The sequence below is a fragment of the Cucurbita pepo genome, chromosome 9, assembly GCF_057944985.1.
Source record: "Cucurbita pepo subsp. pepo isolate OVF chromosome 9, ASM5794498v1, whole genome shotgun sequence".
Classification (NCBI taxonomy): Eukaryota; Viridiplantae; Streptophyta; class Magnoliopsida; order Cucurbitales; family Cucurbitaceae; genus Cucurbita; species Cucurbita pepo.
The window spans coordinates 4,780,563-4,796,285 of record NC_141806.1 but is presented as its reverse complement, the minus strand read 5'-3'; the positions used below and the strand labels follow the sequence as shown (position 1 = coordinate 4,796,285).

General features: G+C 39.6%; 3 non-coding genes across 3 annotated transcripts; 2 read left to right on the top strand and 1 right to left on the bottom strand.

Moving 5' to 3' along the window:
* Positions 1–2,387: 2,387 nt before the first annotated feature.
* On the bottom strand, positions 2,388–2,459 carry TRNAH-GUG (transfer RNA histidin (anticodon GUG)). Its single transcript has one exon. It is a non-coding gene; the product is annotated as a tRNA-His (tRNA).
* Positions 2,460–3,757: 1,298 nt separating this feature from the next.
* On the top strand, positions 3,758–3,829 carry TRNAK-UUU (transfer RNA lysine (anticodon UUU)). Its single transcript has one exon. It is a non-coding gene; the product is annotated as a tRNA-Lys (tRNA).
* A 176-nt stretch (positions 3,830–4,005) lies between these two features.
* TRNAK-UUU (transfer RNA lysine (anticodon UUU)) lies at positions 4,006–4,077 on the top strand. The gene has a single exon. It is a non-coding gene; the product is annotated as a tRNA-Lys (tRNA).
* The last annotated feature ends 11,646 nt before the right edge of the window (positions 4,078–15,723 follow it).

Genomic DNA, 15,723 nt, shown 5'->3' with positions numbered 1-15,723 from the left:
GTTGTATGATTTTAACTCATGTGAAATTTTATCAATTTTTTTTTTCTTCTATTATTGCCTTGTTCTTTTAGTCATGGTTTGAGATTTAAAACCTTAAAAATCGAGTTGTAACAGGTTTTGATATTAGCTGGCAATTGGTTGTATTTGTAGACGAAAGCTTCCTTCAGATACAACTGAATGATTGACTCATCACCTATCGTTAAGATCTTGTCGGTAGTCTTTCTCTAGATCTTTTGATCCAGTCTTGTTTCCTAAAATTGTATCCTTCGACTCAATCGATGCCTCCAGAACATTGGGGTTAGTCGTCTTTCAATCCAATCCAAGCGGGTGATACTTACAGAAGTCCCTGAGGTACCTAGGCTCTCTTGACTTGCTAACATTGTTTTTGTCGTATCAGTTCTCCACATTTGTTGTAGCAACATGAATCAGAGACCGTAGGGTCTCCATGGACATCATCACCATATGGGAGGACAAAATATAAGAAGATATTAAAGCACAATCAAGCTATCTTAGCGTCACAAAAAACATGCATCAATTTCAGGGGTACTAAGTGATGCTACTAGTTACTCAAGCTATGACTTACATACGTGATTGTGAAAAGCCATCTTAGCTCAGTGATAGAGCGTGTGACTTTTAAGGACATGGTCACAGGTTTGATCCCCACAAATGGTGCTATAAATTAAATAGTCTGGAAGACATATCAACATATACCAATCTAATAAAAAATATGGGTATGATATAGAGTATATAAATATACCTAGTAACCTCAAACTCATTTGTAGGCTTTCATCACATTCTTAACCTAGCTCCTAGCAAGACAAACAGTTTACTCATCATTCTTTTTTCTGCCTCACGAACTCTCTCTAACAAGTGGGCACAACATGTGCTACCATTGCTGTGACAAGCCATCTTAGCTCAATGGTAGAGAGCGTGGATTTTAACCATGTGGTTGTGGGTTTGATCCCCATAGATTGCACTATAAATTATAAATAGCTGTAAAAGAACTCAATGACTAATCTTTTAGAACATTGAGATCTAATGACACTTTTTTTTTTTTTTTTTTTTTTTTTTTTTTTTTTTTTTTTTTTTTTGTCTTAAATAACTCTCTCTAACAAGTGGAGAAAACATGTGCTACCAGGGTTGTGACAAGCCATCCTAACTCAGTGGTAGAGCACGTGGTTAACCACGTGGTTGTGGGTTCAATCCCCACAAATGGCGCACTTACCCAGTAAGAAAATACCTCATTTTTCTGCCTCAATCCCGTTGGCCATGTAGTTGTCCAAGGTCGGGGCTACCCCTTATATGTACCATTATTAATGTCATACCAGTGGTTGTAGCTAAAAGATGAACAATATCCCGTTGGCCATGTAGTTGTCCAAGGTCGGGGCTACCCCTTATATGTACCATTATTAATGTCATACCAGTGGTTGTAGCTAAAAGATGAACAATATTTCATGTCGGATGGATTTATTAAAATTTATGTGTCTATGTTTCATCCTTATGAGAGAATTAGAAAACAAATCTCAAATGTGGGTGTATGGATTCAAGCCCAAGTCTCCACGACCACAACGTGGATTTCTCACCACTTACAACTAATTATTTTGGGTTGTGAACTCTATTCGAGGTGGAATAAGGACCATACAGACCATACGATATCATTACGAATGTCATATTGCAGGTGGAATACTCACCACTTACAACTAATTATTTTGGGTTGGTAACTCTATTCGAAGTGGAATAAGGACCATACAGACCATACGATACCATTACGAATGTCATATTACAGGTGGAATAAGGACCATATAGACCATACGGTACCATTACGAATGTCTTGTCATCTAGCAGTTGTAGCTGAGAAAAACAATGTTTCATGTCTGCTTTATTAAAATTTGTGTCTATGTTTCATCCTTGGTGCATGGATTCAAGCTCAACAAGGTGGATATATATTAAGACATGTGTTATTGAAATTTAGAAAACAAATATTCGAGGTGGAATAAGGACCATACAGTACCATTACGAATGTCTTGTCATATTACTGTTGTAGCTAAGAAAAACAATGTCAAATGTGAGATTTGAGCCCAGGTCTCCACGGCCAAAATGTAAAATTCTCACAACTAAACTACAACCACTTGGATATTTAGCCATCATTCATCACTTTCATGATTAAGGATAAACAAAAAAAACTTCTAATTTGCTTCACGAGTTAGTTCATAAAAGTGTAGATGATGTGGCTACTGGGATTCAAGCCCACGTCTCCACAGCCACAACGTGAAATTTTCACCACTAAACTATAGCCACCTAGATATTTAGCCAACATTCATCACTTTCATGATTAAGGATAAACCAACAAACTTCAAATTTGCCCGTTGGTAGCTATAAAAGGTAGATGTGGCTGCTGGGATTCGAGCCCAGGTCTCCACGGCCACAACGTGGAATTCTCACCACTAAACTACAACCACTTGGATATTTAGCCGACATTCATCACTTTCATGACTAAGGATAAACCAACAAACTTCAAATTTGCCCGTTTGTAGCTAAAAAAAGTAGATGATATTGGTTGACATTTGGTTGTATTTGTAAACGAAAGCTTCCTTCAGATACAACCCAGCGATTGACTCATCACGTATCGTTAAGATCCTATCAATAGTCTTTCTCTAGATCTTTTGATCCAGTACTCTAAAATTTTATCCTTTGACTCAATCAATGCCTCACAACATTGGGGTTAGTCATCTTTCAATCCAACCCAAGTGGGTGATACTTACAGAAGTCCCTCAAGGATCTAGACTCTCTTGACATGCTGACATTGTCTTTTGTCGTTTCAATTTCCCTTATTTGTTGTAACAACATGAATCAGAGATGGCAGGGTGTGTGGACAATAAGACCACCTACTTTCTAGATTCCTCCCTATATGAAGAACTCGTGTGTGGGATCAGACTCTATCTAAGCCCTTCGTCCGAAACCCCAATCATGCTTTGTCTCTCTCCTAGTGCTTGAAGCCATAATCTATCATAATGGAACAAAATATAAGAAGATATTCAAGCCATCAATTTCATGGGCACTAAGTGATGCTACTTGTTACTCATGCTCTGACTTACATACATGGTTGTGACAAGTCATCTTAGCTCAGTGATAAAGCGTGTAACTTTTAACTACATGGTTGCCGGTTTGATCCCCACAAATGCGGCTATAAATTAAATAGATACAAAGGACCCAATGACTCTTTATCTCGAGAATAGTCTTGAAGACATATCAATATATACCAATCTAATAAAAATATGGGTACGACATAGAGTATATAAATATACCCAGTAACCTCAACTCATTTGTAGCCCTTCATCACATCATAAATGTACCCAGTAATCTCAACTCATTTGTAGCCCTTTATCACATCCTTAACCTAGCAAGACACACGGTTTACTCATCATCACTTTTTTCCTGCCTCCTTAACCTAGCAAGACACACGGTTTACTCATCATCACTTTTTTCCTGCCTCCACGAACTCTCTCTAACAAGTGGGCACAACATGTACTACCACAGCTGAAAAGAACCCAATGACTCTTTATTTGAGAATTGTCTCCGTCTTAGCTCAATGGTAGAGCGTGTGACTTTTAACCACATAGTTGTGGGTTTTTGCAAAAGAACTTAATGACTCCTTATCTCGAGACACGACGATTTACTCTCATCGTCACATTTTTTTCAGCCTCAAATAACTGTCTGTAACATGTGATGGGAACATGTGCTACCATTGTTATGACAAGCCATCTTAGCTCAGTGGTAGAGCGTGTGGCTTTTAACCACGTGGTCGTGGGTTCGATCCCCACAGATGGCGCGTAAATTATATAAATAGTTTCAAACAACTCAATGAGACTAGTCTTCGTAAATACTCATTTTTTTGTGAAGGCTTGATATCTACTCTCACCGTCATTTTTTTTTTTATTTTTTTTTCCTCTTCGTAAGTACATGTTTCCTAACAAGTGGGAACATGTACTACTATAGTTGTGACAAGTCATCTTACCTCAGTGGCAGAGCATGTGGCTTTTAACCATGTGGTCGTGGGTTCAATCCCCACAGATGGTGCAACCATACCTAGTTTTAATTCTCTCTTGCACGTGGGGACAACATGTGCTTCCATATGTGACAAAGCGAGATGGTGCAACCATACCTAGTTTTAACTCTCTCTTGCACGTGGGGACAACAAAAAAAACTCAATGACTAGTCCTTATAACATACTAATAAGCAAATACTCACTCTTTCATAACTCTCTCTATGGGGATAACATGTGCTACCTTTGCTGTGACAAGCCACCTTAGCTAGTAGTAGAGCGTGTGGCTTTTAACCACGTGGTCGTGGGTTTGACCCCCACAGATGGCGCAACATACCCAGTAAGAAGATACTTATTTAACTCTCGAAAGGGTAACTATGCATCCCTTAACTTTGGAAAGGGAGGGGAATATAACGTTCATGTATCCCGTATGTTGCAACATGGTCCATAAACATGCATGTTAACTGGGCACCAAACAGTGCCCATCTTGACGGATATGGTTAAGATAAGCTAACAAACCCTATAATTCTTACGACCAAGGGGCTCGTTGACCTTATTTTGATCGTTCATGATTAAGGGTAAGTTAGCAAACCCCTGGATATTCCCACATTATAATTTTCATATCATACATCAATACAATACTTCGAGATGGAACAAGGACAATACTGGATGACGATTAAAAATGTCTTACTTACGAATGTCAAATGTGGCTGCTCGAATTCGAGCCTAAGTCTCTACGGCCACAACGTGGAGTTCTCACCACTAAACTATACTATAGACATTTTGATATGTTGCTCATCATTCTTCATAATCTACAACTAATCATGAGAAAGACGTGTAAGATACAATCAAATGTTGGTGCATGGATTCAAGCCGAGGTCTCCATGATCACAACAACATGTTATTCTCACCACTAAACTACAACCACTTCGATATTTAGCGGATTAGGGTTGAATTCGAGCCTAAGTCTCTACGGCCACAATGTGGAGTTCTCACCACTAAACAATACTATAGACATTTCGATATGTTGCTCATCATTCTTCATAATCTACAACTAATCATGAGAAAGACTGTAAGATACAATCAAATGTTGGTGCATGGATTCAAGCCGAGGTCTCCTGATCACAACAACATGTTATTCTCACCACTAAACTACAACCACTTCGATATTTAGCGGATTAGGGTTGAATTCGAGCCTAAGTCTCTAGGGCCACAACGTGGAGTTCTCACCACTAAACTATACTATAGACATTTCGATATGTTGCTCATCATTCTTCATAATCTACAACTAATCATGAGAAAGACTGTAAGATACAATCAAACGTTGGTGCATGGATTCAAGCCGAGGTCTCCATGATCACAACAACATGTTATTCTCACCACTAAACTACAACCACTTCGATATTTAGCGGATTAGGATTGAAGTGGTCCATACCATTACGAATGTCATACTTGTGTTTTGTAGCTTAAATCAAAACCATGTTATGTGTGTGTGGCTATTAGGATTTGAGCCCAGGTCGTCACAACCACACTTAGAATTCTAACCACTAAACTTCACCCATCATTCTTCCTAATCTACAACTAATCATTAGAAAGCATGTGTCTAATACAAGGAGAAAAATAGAGGGTTGAGTTGTGAACTGGTTTTGAGTTATGTTAATATGCTTCAATAGTTTGTAACTAAAAAAGGCAGATGTGGCTGCTTGGACTTGAGTCCAGGTCTCCATGGCCACCACGGGAATTCTCACCACTAAACTACAACCACTTGGATGTTTAGCAATCATTCATCACTTTCATGATTAAGGATAAACAAAAAAATTTATTTTTGCTTCACCCGTTTATTCATGATTCATAGCTAGAAAAAGCAAATGTGACTATTGGTATTTGAGTCTAGGTCTCACTTGGATATTTAGCTTAATTTGTAGCTTGTAGTGGTTTTGAGTTATATTAATATGCTTCAATTGTTTGCAGCTAAAAAAAGTAGTTGTGGCTACTAGGATTCAAGTCCAGATCTCCACATCCACAACGTGGAATTCTCACCACTAAACTACAACAGCCTCTTGGATATTTAGCCAACATTCATCACTTTCATGATTAAGGATAAACAAAAAAACTTCTAATTTTCTTCACTTTTGAGTTATGTTAATATGCCTTAATGGTTCGTAGCTAAAAATAATAGATGTGGCTGCTGGGATTTAAGCCCAGGTCTCTGGCTGCTGGGATTTAAGCCCAGGTCTCCACAGCCACAACGTGGAATTCTCACCACTAAACTACAACCACTTGAATATTTAGTCATCATTCATCACTTTCATGATTAAGGATAAACAAAAAAATTCTAATATGCTTCACCAGTTTGTTCATAAAAGCTCGTTGTGGTTTGCAGTTATGTTAATATGCTTCAATGGTTCATAGCCGGCCACAACGTAGAATTCTCACCACTAAACAAGCAGTGATGTCGCACTCCTCCATGCCGCCACCGAGTGTCGACGTCTCCATCACCGCCACCAAGAGGCCGACACCACAAGACGGACGTCGAGTTGTCATCGAGCGAGTGATCAAGGAGATGACCGCCTCTTTGCAGTACCCGATGCACGTCAACCTATAGGCGCAAGAGTTGTGGCACGGTGTCGAGCCTGAGGAAGAAGAAACGATCGAGTATCAGGAGGATTACTTGGCATTTGCTGCCATACTACGTTCTGTGCCTCCAAAGATGCTAGCATCTCTCTCCACCAAGCGCACCGCGCAATCAGCTTGGGAGGGGATCAAGTCTCGCCGGGTTAGTGTGTAGCGAGTGCGGGAGTCCAACATCGAGCAGTTGAGGAAGGAGTTTTTGGAGATCCTCTTTAAGGACGACAAACTGAGGAGGAATGTCTTCCACGCCTGAAGTTCCACGACAACTCTAGCGAGAGCAACGGGTCTATCTCCTCAATCAGTCGCCAATGCGAAGCCTCGACGGGAAGACGCCACACGAGGCCTGGTACAACAAGAAGCAAGCGGTACATCATCTCTGAGTGTTCATCTGCATCGCATATATGAAGATCACACGTCTCCACCTCGATAAGCTCGATCCTTGGGGGCTGAAGGTCGTCTTCATCGGCTACGAACTCGGGAGCAAGGCGTACAGGCTCTATGATCCTATGGGGGGGCGAGCTCACTTATTGCGCGACGTCGTGTTTGACTTGAACACCTTCTAGTGGTGGAACAATGTGACCGAGGTAGACCAAAACCCAAATCAATTCACGATGGATTACCTCGTTATTGAGCTGGGAGAAGGAGGAGCACAGCATCGGGCATTATCACCGTCACAACAGCTGCACCGGACACGCCTACGCCTACACTTACCACAACTCCTGCTACGCCCCCTTAACCAGTTGAGTTCGTAACACCACGTACTACGGACTCGACACTTGATGCCAATCACGATGATGGTCTGGCAGCCAGATACCGAAGGATTGAAGACCTACTGGGAGGAGGTGAACCATAGGGACTGGCGGTGCGCGAGCTCTTAGAAGAAGTGGCTAAACCGCATGCCATTCGCGCGGATGAATCGAACTCCTTCGCCGAAGCAAGAAGGAACCCGTGCTAGCTGAAGGCAATGAAGGAAGACGTGGAGTCTGGAGGACATCCCATCAGGACACCGAGCCATAGGGCTAAAATGGGTATCAAACTAAAGCGAAACGAAGAGGGAGAAGTTGAAGTATAAGGCCGGTCTAGTGGCGAAGGGCTATGTCCAGAAGCAAGGAATGGACTTCAAAGAGGTATTCGTGCCAGTTGCAAGGTTGAAATCCGTCCGCCTGTTGCTGGCAATCGCGGCACATTGCTCTTGGGAGGTCCAGCACATGGACATTAAGTCCGCTTTCTTCAACGGATAGCTCAAGGAGACCGTCTACATCTGACAACCACTTGGCTTCCTTGACTAGGACAACTTCAGCAAGGAACTGCGCCTGCACAAGGCACTCTACGGGCTTTGGCAAGCACCGCTAGCCTAGAATGCAAAGCTCGATAATACTCTGCTGTCGCTGAAGTTCAAGAGCTGTGCCTCTAAGCATGACATGTCGGCGAGCGGCGGCTGATTGTGGGAGTGTACGTCGACAACCTCATAATCATTGGAGGCAACATGGAAGTTTTTGGAAGATTCAAGATGGAGATGTCAAAGAATTTGAAGATGAGCGATCTCGACGTGCTCAGCTACTACCTCGGTATCGAAGTATAATAGAGTACTGTCTGCATCACCATCGCCAAAGTGCGTATGCGAAGAAGCTGCTGGACACAGCTGGGTTAGCGGACAGTAGCCCTACAAGGACACAAATGGTGGCCCAGTTCCAGCTAAGTAAGGCCGGCACTACGATGACAATCGACGCCACCAATTATCGCAGTATTTTTGGGAGCCTGCGCTATCTGGTAAACACACGCCCTGACCTCGCTTATTCTGTTGGATACGTGAGTAGGTTTATGAAGCACCAAACGAGGAGCATATTGTGGTTGTCAAGCGCATCCTGCGCTATGTGGATGAAACCAAAGGCTAGGGTGTGAAATACTGTGCAGGGAGAGGAAATGAGAAGCTTGAGCTTGTCGGCTACAGTGATAGTAACATGGTGGGTGACGTTGATGATCGTAAGATCACCACTGGGATGATTTACTTTATCTTAGGTAGCGCGATCTGCCGGCAATCAACTAAACAATAGTTAGTTTCTTTTTCTTCTTGCGAGGCAGGGTACATCACCGCTTCGACGGCGCAACACAAGGGGTCTGGCTTGCGCGACTGTTGGAAAAACTCATAGAGGGCGATCCACCAATGCTTTACATGGACAACGAAGCTATAATCTCCCTGATAAAAAATCCAGTTTTGTTTGTTTGTTGGCCGTCAAGATTTGTTGGCCACTTTGGCCATTGCTTAATTTTATCTCTAGGCGCAAGATTTGTTTGTTGGCCATCTTTAGGCCAAGATTAAGATTTTTGTTGGCCACTTCGACAATTTTATCTCTAGGCGTAAGATTTATTTGTTGGTCATCTTTAGGCGTAAGATTAAGATTTGTTGGCCACTTCGACCATTTTATCTTTAGGCCCAAGATTTGGTTGTTGGCCATCAAGATTTGGCTTGTTGGCCACTTCTGCCATTGCGCAATTTTATCTTTAGGCACAATTTTTAAATTCTAAGTCTGTTACAGGACCGTTAAACATACATGTCGATAAACATGTATGTTAACTTCTAAGTCAGGATCCTAATGAAAGTTGGATTCCTTCCCTCAAAGTTCCTCCCTTTTCATACTCTCAATTACAGGATCAAATTTTTTTCAAATGGATACTGCTTTCGAATTTTCTGTCTTATCTTTTCCAATAAGTTCCATTTCAATGTATGCAATCTAGAAAATCGTATAGGATCATCTCATAGACGGACTCTTTTTCTTGTTTTCTAACAAGTGTGTCTTAAGAAAAAGGGTTCGAATTTGCCATGAAATTGACGAAAATCGTCACTAGCATCCGTTCGTTACGTGACAAGGTGTAAAAGATCTTCATCCTAAAGAAGTTCATTCGAGATGTTCCCTCGAGATTCATGCAGATTGTTACCTCCATCGAGAAAATTAACGACCTTAAGAATATGTCGGTTGAGGAGGTCATTGGTCGTCTTAGGGTCCATGAGGAGAGACTTTGTGGCTATGAAGATAGAGATGAGGAGAAACATGTCTTACTCACACATGATGAGTGACTTGCATGAACAAAAAAGAAAGATGTGGTTGATTCTTCATTTTCAGGTACGAAGTGACATGACGACCACAAAAAGGAAAGTGAAGGTTGTGGGCATGGTCGCAAACATGGCAATAGAGGAGCCGTAAAAATACCTCACAAACCCAAGTCTCCACGACCACAACGTGGAATTCTCACCACTAAACTACAACCACTTCAATATTTAGTACCAATGTTGATCTCTTCTTAACGTCTCATGATTTTGGGATAAACACAAAAACTTCTAGTTATTTCCTTAAGTTTCATATCATCTCGTAACTCATTCTGATCCAATCCAAAAAACAAAAAATAGAGAGTTGGATTGTGAATTCTATTTGAATTTAGTGTTTGTTTTGAGTTATGTTAATATGGTTGAACAGTTTGTAGCTTAAAACATTCCCATGATACATACGTGTTATTTTTAAGAATATGATGGTTTATGGTTAAAATAAACTAACGAACCCTACCCTTTACGGTTTCCTACTAACATAATCATATCATCTCCTAACTCATGGGCATGTGTTATTTTTAAGAAAATAGCTTTAAAAATTTATTTCATCAAACTCAATATATTTAATTCAAAAAGAAAAAGGAGTAGAAGTAATGTTTTTGAGAATTAAAAACAAATGTGGGTACTAATTGTCCACCCAAGTTTCCATGGTTACAACTAGTTTGATATTTAGTCAATCATTCATTAGAGTCGAGTTTCTTGGGGCTCATTTACAAACTTGTCATTCAATACCAATGTTGATCTCGTCTTAACGGTTTAAAATTAAGGATATGCTAGCAAGCACCTAACTGTCTCCATATTATATTGTTCATATCATATATCAATAGAGTACGATGAGAGCCCATCTTGACGGTTAAGGTTAAGATAAGCTAGTAAACCATTTACCATTTTCTGTATAGTAACATGATTGTATCATCTCATAACTTGTGGGCATAAAAAACAAATGTGGTTGTTGGGATTCAAGCTCAAGTCTTCACAGCATAGCCACAACGTGGAATTCTTACCACTAAACTACGACCACTTTGATATTTAACCAAACATTCATCATAATATAGATTTTTGGGGCTCATTTATCAACTCATTGGCATTTGTCCAATCTAATGGTTGTGAACTCTATTCGAGGTGGAACAAGGACCACACTAAACGATTACAAATGTCATACTTACGAATGTCAAATGTGGCTGTTCGGATTCGAGCCCAAGTCTCTACGGTCATGACGTCGAATTCTCACCACTAAACTATAGCCATTTCGATATGTTGCCCATCATTCTTCGTAATCTCCAACTGATAATCATTGGGTTGTGAACTCTATTCAAGGTGAAACAAGGACCATATCGAACCATTACGAATGTTATACCAGCGGTTGTAGCTAAAAGCATAAAAATGTTTCATGTCTGATTGCTTTATTAAAATTTATGTTTCTATGTTTCATCTTATGTTATTGAGAATTAGAAAATAAATCTCAAATGTGGGTGCATGGATTCAAGCCCCGGTCTCCACGACCACAACAATGTGGAATTCTCACCACTAAACTACAGCCATTTCGATAGGTTGCAAATCATTCTTCATAATTTACAACTCATCATTAGAAACGCATGTGTCTAATCCAATAAGAAAATAGAGGGTTGGGTTGTGAACTCTATTCGAAGTAGAATAAGAACCATACCGGACCATTACGAATGTCATACCATCCGTTGTAGCTAAAAGAAAAACAATGTTTCATGTGTGATGACTTTATTAAAACTTATGTGTCTATGTTTCATCCTTATGTTATTGAAAATTAGAAAACAAACTTCAAATGTGGGTGCATGGATTCAAGCCCAGGTCTCCACGGGCGCAACAACGTGGTATTCTCACCACTAAACTACAGCCACGATATTTAGCCCACTAGGGTTGAAGTGGTCCATACCACCCGACCATTACGAATGTCATACTTGTGTTGTAGCTAAAAAGCAAAACAATGTTATGTGTGTGGCGGTTGGGATTTAGGCCCAGGTCTCACAACCACAACGTGGAATTCTCATCACTAAACTACAAGCACTTCGGTATTTAACCCATCATTCTTCATAATCTACAACTAATCATTAAAAAGGCATGTGTCTAATACAATCATGAAAATAGAAGGTTGGGGTATGAACTCTATTCGAGATGGAACACGAACCATATCGGACCATTAAAAATGTACTACTTGCGGTTGTAGCAAAAAAAGAGGCATGTGTCTAATCCAAGCAAAAAAAATTGGGTTGTGAACTCTATTCGAAGTGGAACACGGATGTCTATGTTTCATTCTTGTGCTATTGAGAATTAGAAAACAAATGTCAAATGTCTCTCGAACTCATCGTTAAACTAGGATTCAAGCCCAAGTCTCCATGGCAACAATGTGGAATTCTCACCACTAAACTACTACAGCCACTTGGATATTTAACCGTCACATCATTTTCATGATTAAAGATAAACAAAAAAACATCTAATTTGCTTCACCAGCTTGTTCATAAAAGCTCGTAGTAGTTTTGAGTTATGTTAAATGTTTCAATGGTTTGTAGCTGAAAAAAAACAAATGGGGTTGGGATTCGAGCTTAGGTCTCCACGACCACAACGTAAAATTCTCACCACTAAACTACAACCACTTGGATATTTAGTCACCATTCATCATTTTCGTGATTGAGGATAAACCAACAAACTTCTAATTTTCTTGACGGGTTTGCTCATGAGAGCCGAGTTATGTTAATATGGTTGAATGGTTTGTAGCCAAAAGGCAAATGGGTTGATAAACGGTTAAGCATAAACTAGCAAACCCTTTATTGTTTCCTTCTAAAGTAACATGATCATAACATAAATAAAAAATAAAAAATAAAAAAACTCATTGAGACCACAACTTGTAATCTTCACCACTGAACTACTGCATCTACTTTGATATTTAGCATATTAAAGATAAGCTACCAAACCTCTAATTATCTCCACATTATATTGTTCGTTAAAATAATGAAAAACAAATGTGGTTGTTGGGATTCGAGCTCAGGTTTTAGACAACAAGCTTCCATGCCCACAACATGAAATTCTCACCATTAAACTACAACTAAATTGATATTTAGTTCATCATTCATCATAATCTAGTCTCTTGGGGCTCATCTATCAACTCATCATTCAATACCGATGTTGATCTCGTATTGATGGTTCGTGATTAAGGATATGCTAGCAAGCCTCTAACCGTCACCAAGTTATATCGTCCATATCATATATTAATAAAGTACTATGAGAGTCTATCTTAACGGTTTAAGGTTAAGATAAGCTAGTAAACCATTTACCATTTTCTACATAGTAACATGATCGTATCATCTCGAGAAATTTAGAGAAATTTGTGGTGGAAACCGAGCAAACTTTGGTGGAAAGTTGAGCATTTCCCAACACGAAATGTAATAGAATGAGTATTTAAACTATTAAAAGGTCGATGAATTTTTTACGGACAATCTTATTATATATAAAAGTTCAATGGCGCCTGATTGTTTGCCTGATCGTAGATTGTTTTCTTGCATTCATGATCTACGGTAAATCTTTTAGAAGAAAAAGTTGGAGTCACTCGATACTCATAGATGGTGATCAAATAACACCTCCATACTCATCAGTTTCTTTCAATAAAATTCTTAAAACCCTCCCAATCGCTCGAGATTTTCATTTATTCCTTCAATTAGTAGATTTTCTTTCCTTCCTTTCAATGGGTGGTATTAGAATGAAGTTTTGATCTTTGGGACCTATGGGTTATGGGCCTGTTAGGATTGTACAATAACACACACTCTATCAAGATGAACACAAAGAACAAGAGAGACAAAATGATCTTGATCACAACGAACAAGAGAGACATAATACGAGGAATATTGGCTAAATGTTTATATTGATAACTTTAGGTATGTACACCAATAGAGAATACAAGTTAAGCACTGTCTCATGGGTATATATATGGATGTCGTTTACTATATATATATAGTTTAACGGATATAACCACCTACTGTATATAAATATCTACTCTATATTTCTTTACCAGCTTTTTAGTAGAAATAGTCGTTTACTCTGTATTTTCCACGTATAGTTTTACTAACTATGACAATTGAATAATTTATATATGGCAGCAGGCTCTACATCCAAAAATTCTCCGGAGACTGATCCAGTCAACCAAGAATTTCATTCTCAAACGACGTTTTCACTGCACCATACCAATTGAGGCTTTGCACAACCTCCATGTTCCAACGTCAACACATTTTGCCAACATGTTTGTTAGATTCTTTTCACTCCTTATCTTCTCCAAACACATATCATCTTCCACTAACCTGCGAGTGAAATGATATTGCGTTCTGTATTTTGTCTTTGAATGATAGACCGGGTTCCTCACCAACTGTATGACACTTTAACTATCTATATAAATAATTTTCTCGTGCTGCTTCTTGTCCAATTCTTCTAAATACTCTGTTATCCATATCATCTCCTTTACAGCTTCAGCTATTGCCACCTTCTCAGCCTCATTAGATGTAAGAGCAACACATTTCTGAAGCTTAGACATCTCATCATCCATGACTTGCTCTCACTTTGTTGTATCCTCCAACTGTAGGGCATCACCAAGGGACTCTGATTCCTCTTCATCAGCCAGCAACAGATAATGTAATGAAGGTGAATACATGTAACGCCCCTAATTCTCTATAACCTAATTAGTGACGTCACCCATGCATACATATCTCATTAAGCGGAAGCTCATCATAAATAACCTTGAAAGAGTCTTTCATAAATATTCATGAATCCAAAATAAAACCTAAACTCCGAAAATAAACCTTCAATACTGAATTCAAAATAAATCCAACTAAAACAATACTCAATGCTATAACTTAAAACAGTCTAATAAAAGTAAACTCCTAAAAATATCATGTCTCCAACTTCCATGGTGGCCTCAGCTCCGCTGTCAACCGTACATTGACGCCTTTCCTTTACCTGAAAAATATTGGTAGCACATGGCTTGAGTATTTTATGAAATACTCAGTAAGTCACCCCACTGTTGGGGTTAGGAATGCAAACACATTCAACATATGAGCGGGACCTAACTTTTCATAAACTTTTCATAGCCTTGGGCGCTTTCCTATTCTAGGCAGGGTTGGGTGTGTGGTACTCCTTCACACACGGCCCATGTACGTGTACATGGACCCACCAGGCGGGCTCGTAAACATACCCCCTGGGCCTGACTTGGTCGGACACAATGTGTTACACGTAGCCGGACACCACAGAACAGAAAAGGGCCCGCATGATATCATGGCGAACCTAAATATCGTATTTCATTCTTCCGTAACATAAAGGGGAAGAATCCTGATGCACGTGACATACATATATGCATGAGGTCCCTTAACGTATCTAACATGGCATTACATAAGCAGTGCTAACATCGCATTTACGTTTCTTACATCACATGGCATCTCACATGACTTACATTACATGACATATTACATAAACATTCCAGTTGCATAAACATCTCATGATATGACTCGATAATTCTACGTTTATCTATGGCATCGATCAACATATTCATGGCATATAATACTAACATCTCATTCATGACTTCACATAACATAAACAGTCAACCGTCAACATAATTCATACATCACATAACATACACAATCTATACATCACATAATCATATGACATAAATATGGTGCATGCAGGGGCCACAGGGCACGCACCATCATACAACACGTAGTAAGCTAACTCCAACAGTAAGGTCACTTACCTCGATGGTCTTGGTTGAAGTCACTCACAACGAGCTAATCCCGGCGGTTAAATACGTCCTATGAAAACCACATAAAAACTTAGAAACCTTTCATAACATACCCTAGCTAAACCTCATGCTATTTATAAAAAATAAACCCCCCGACCTAATCTGTCTTTAACGTATAGGAACCATACTGACCTCGGA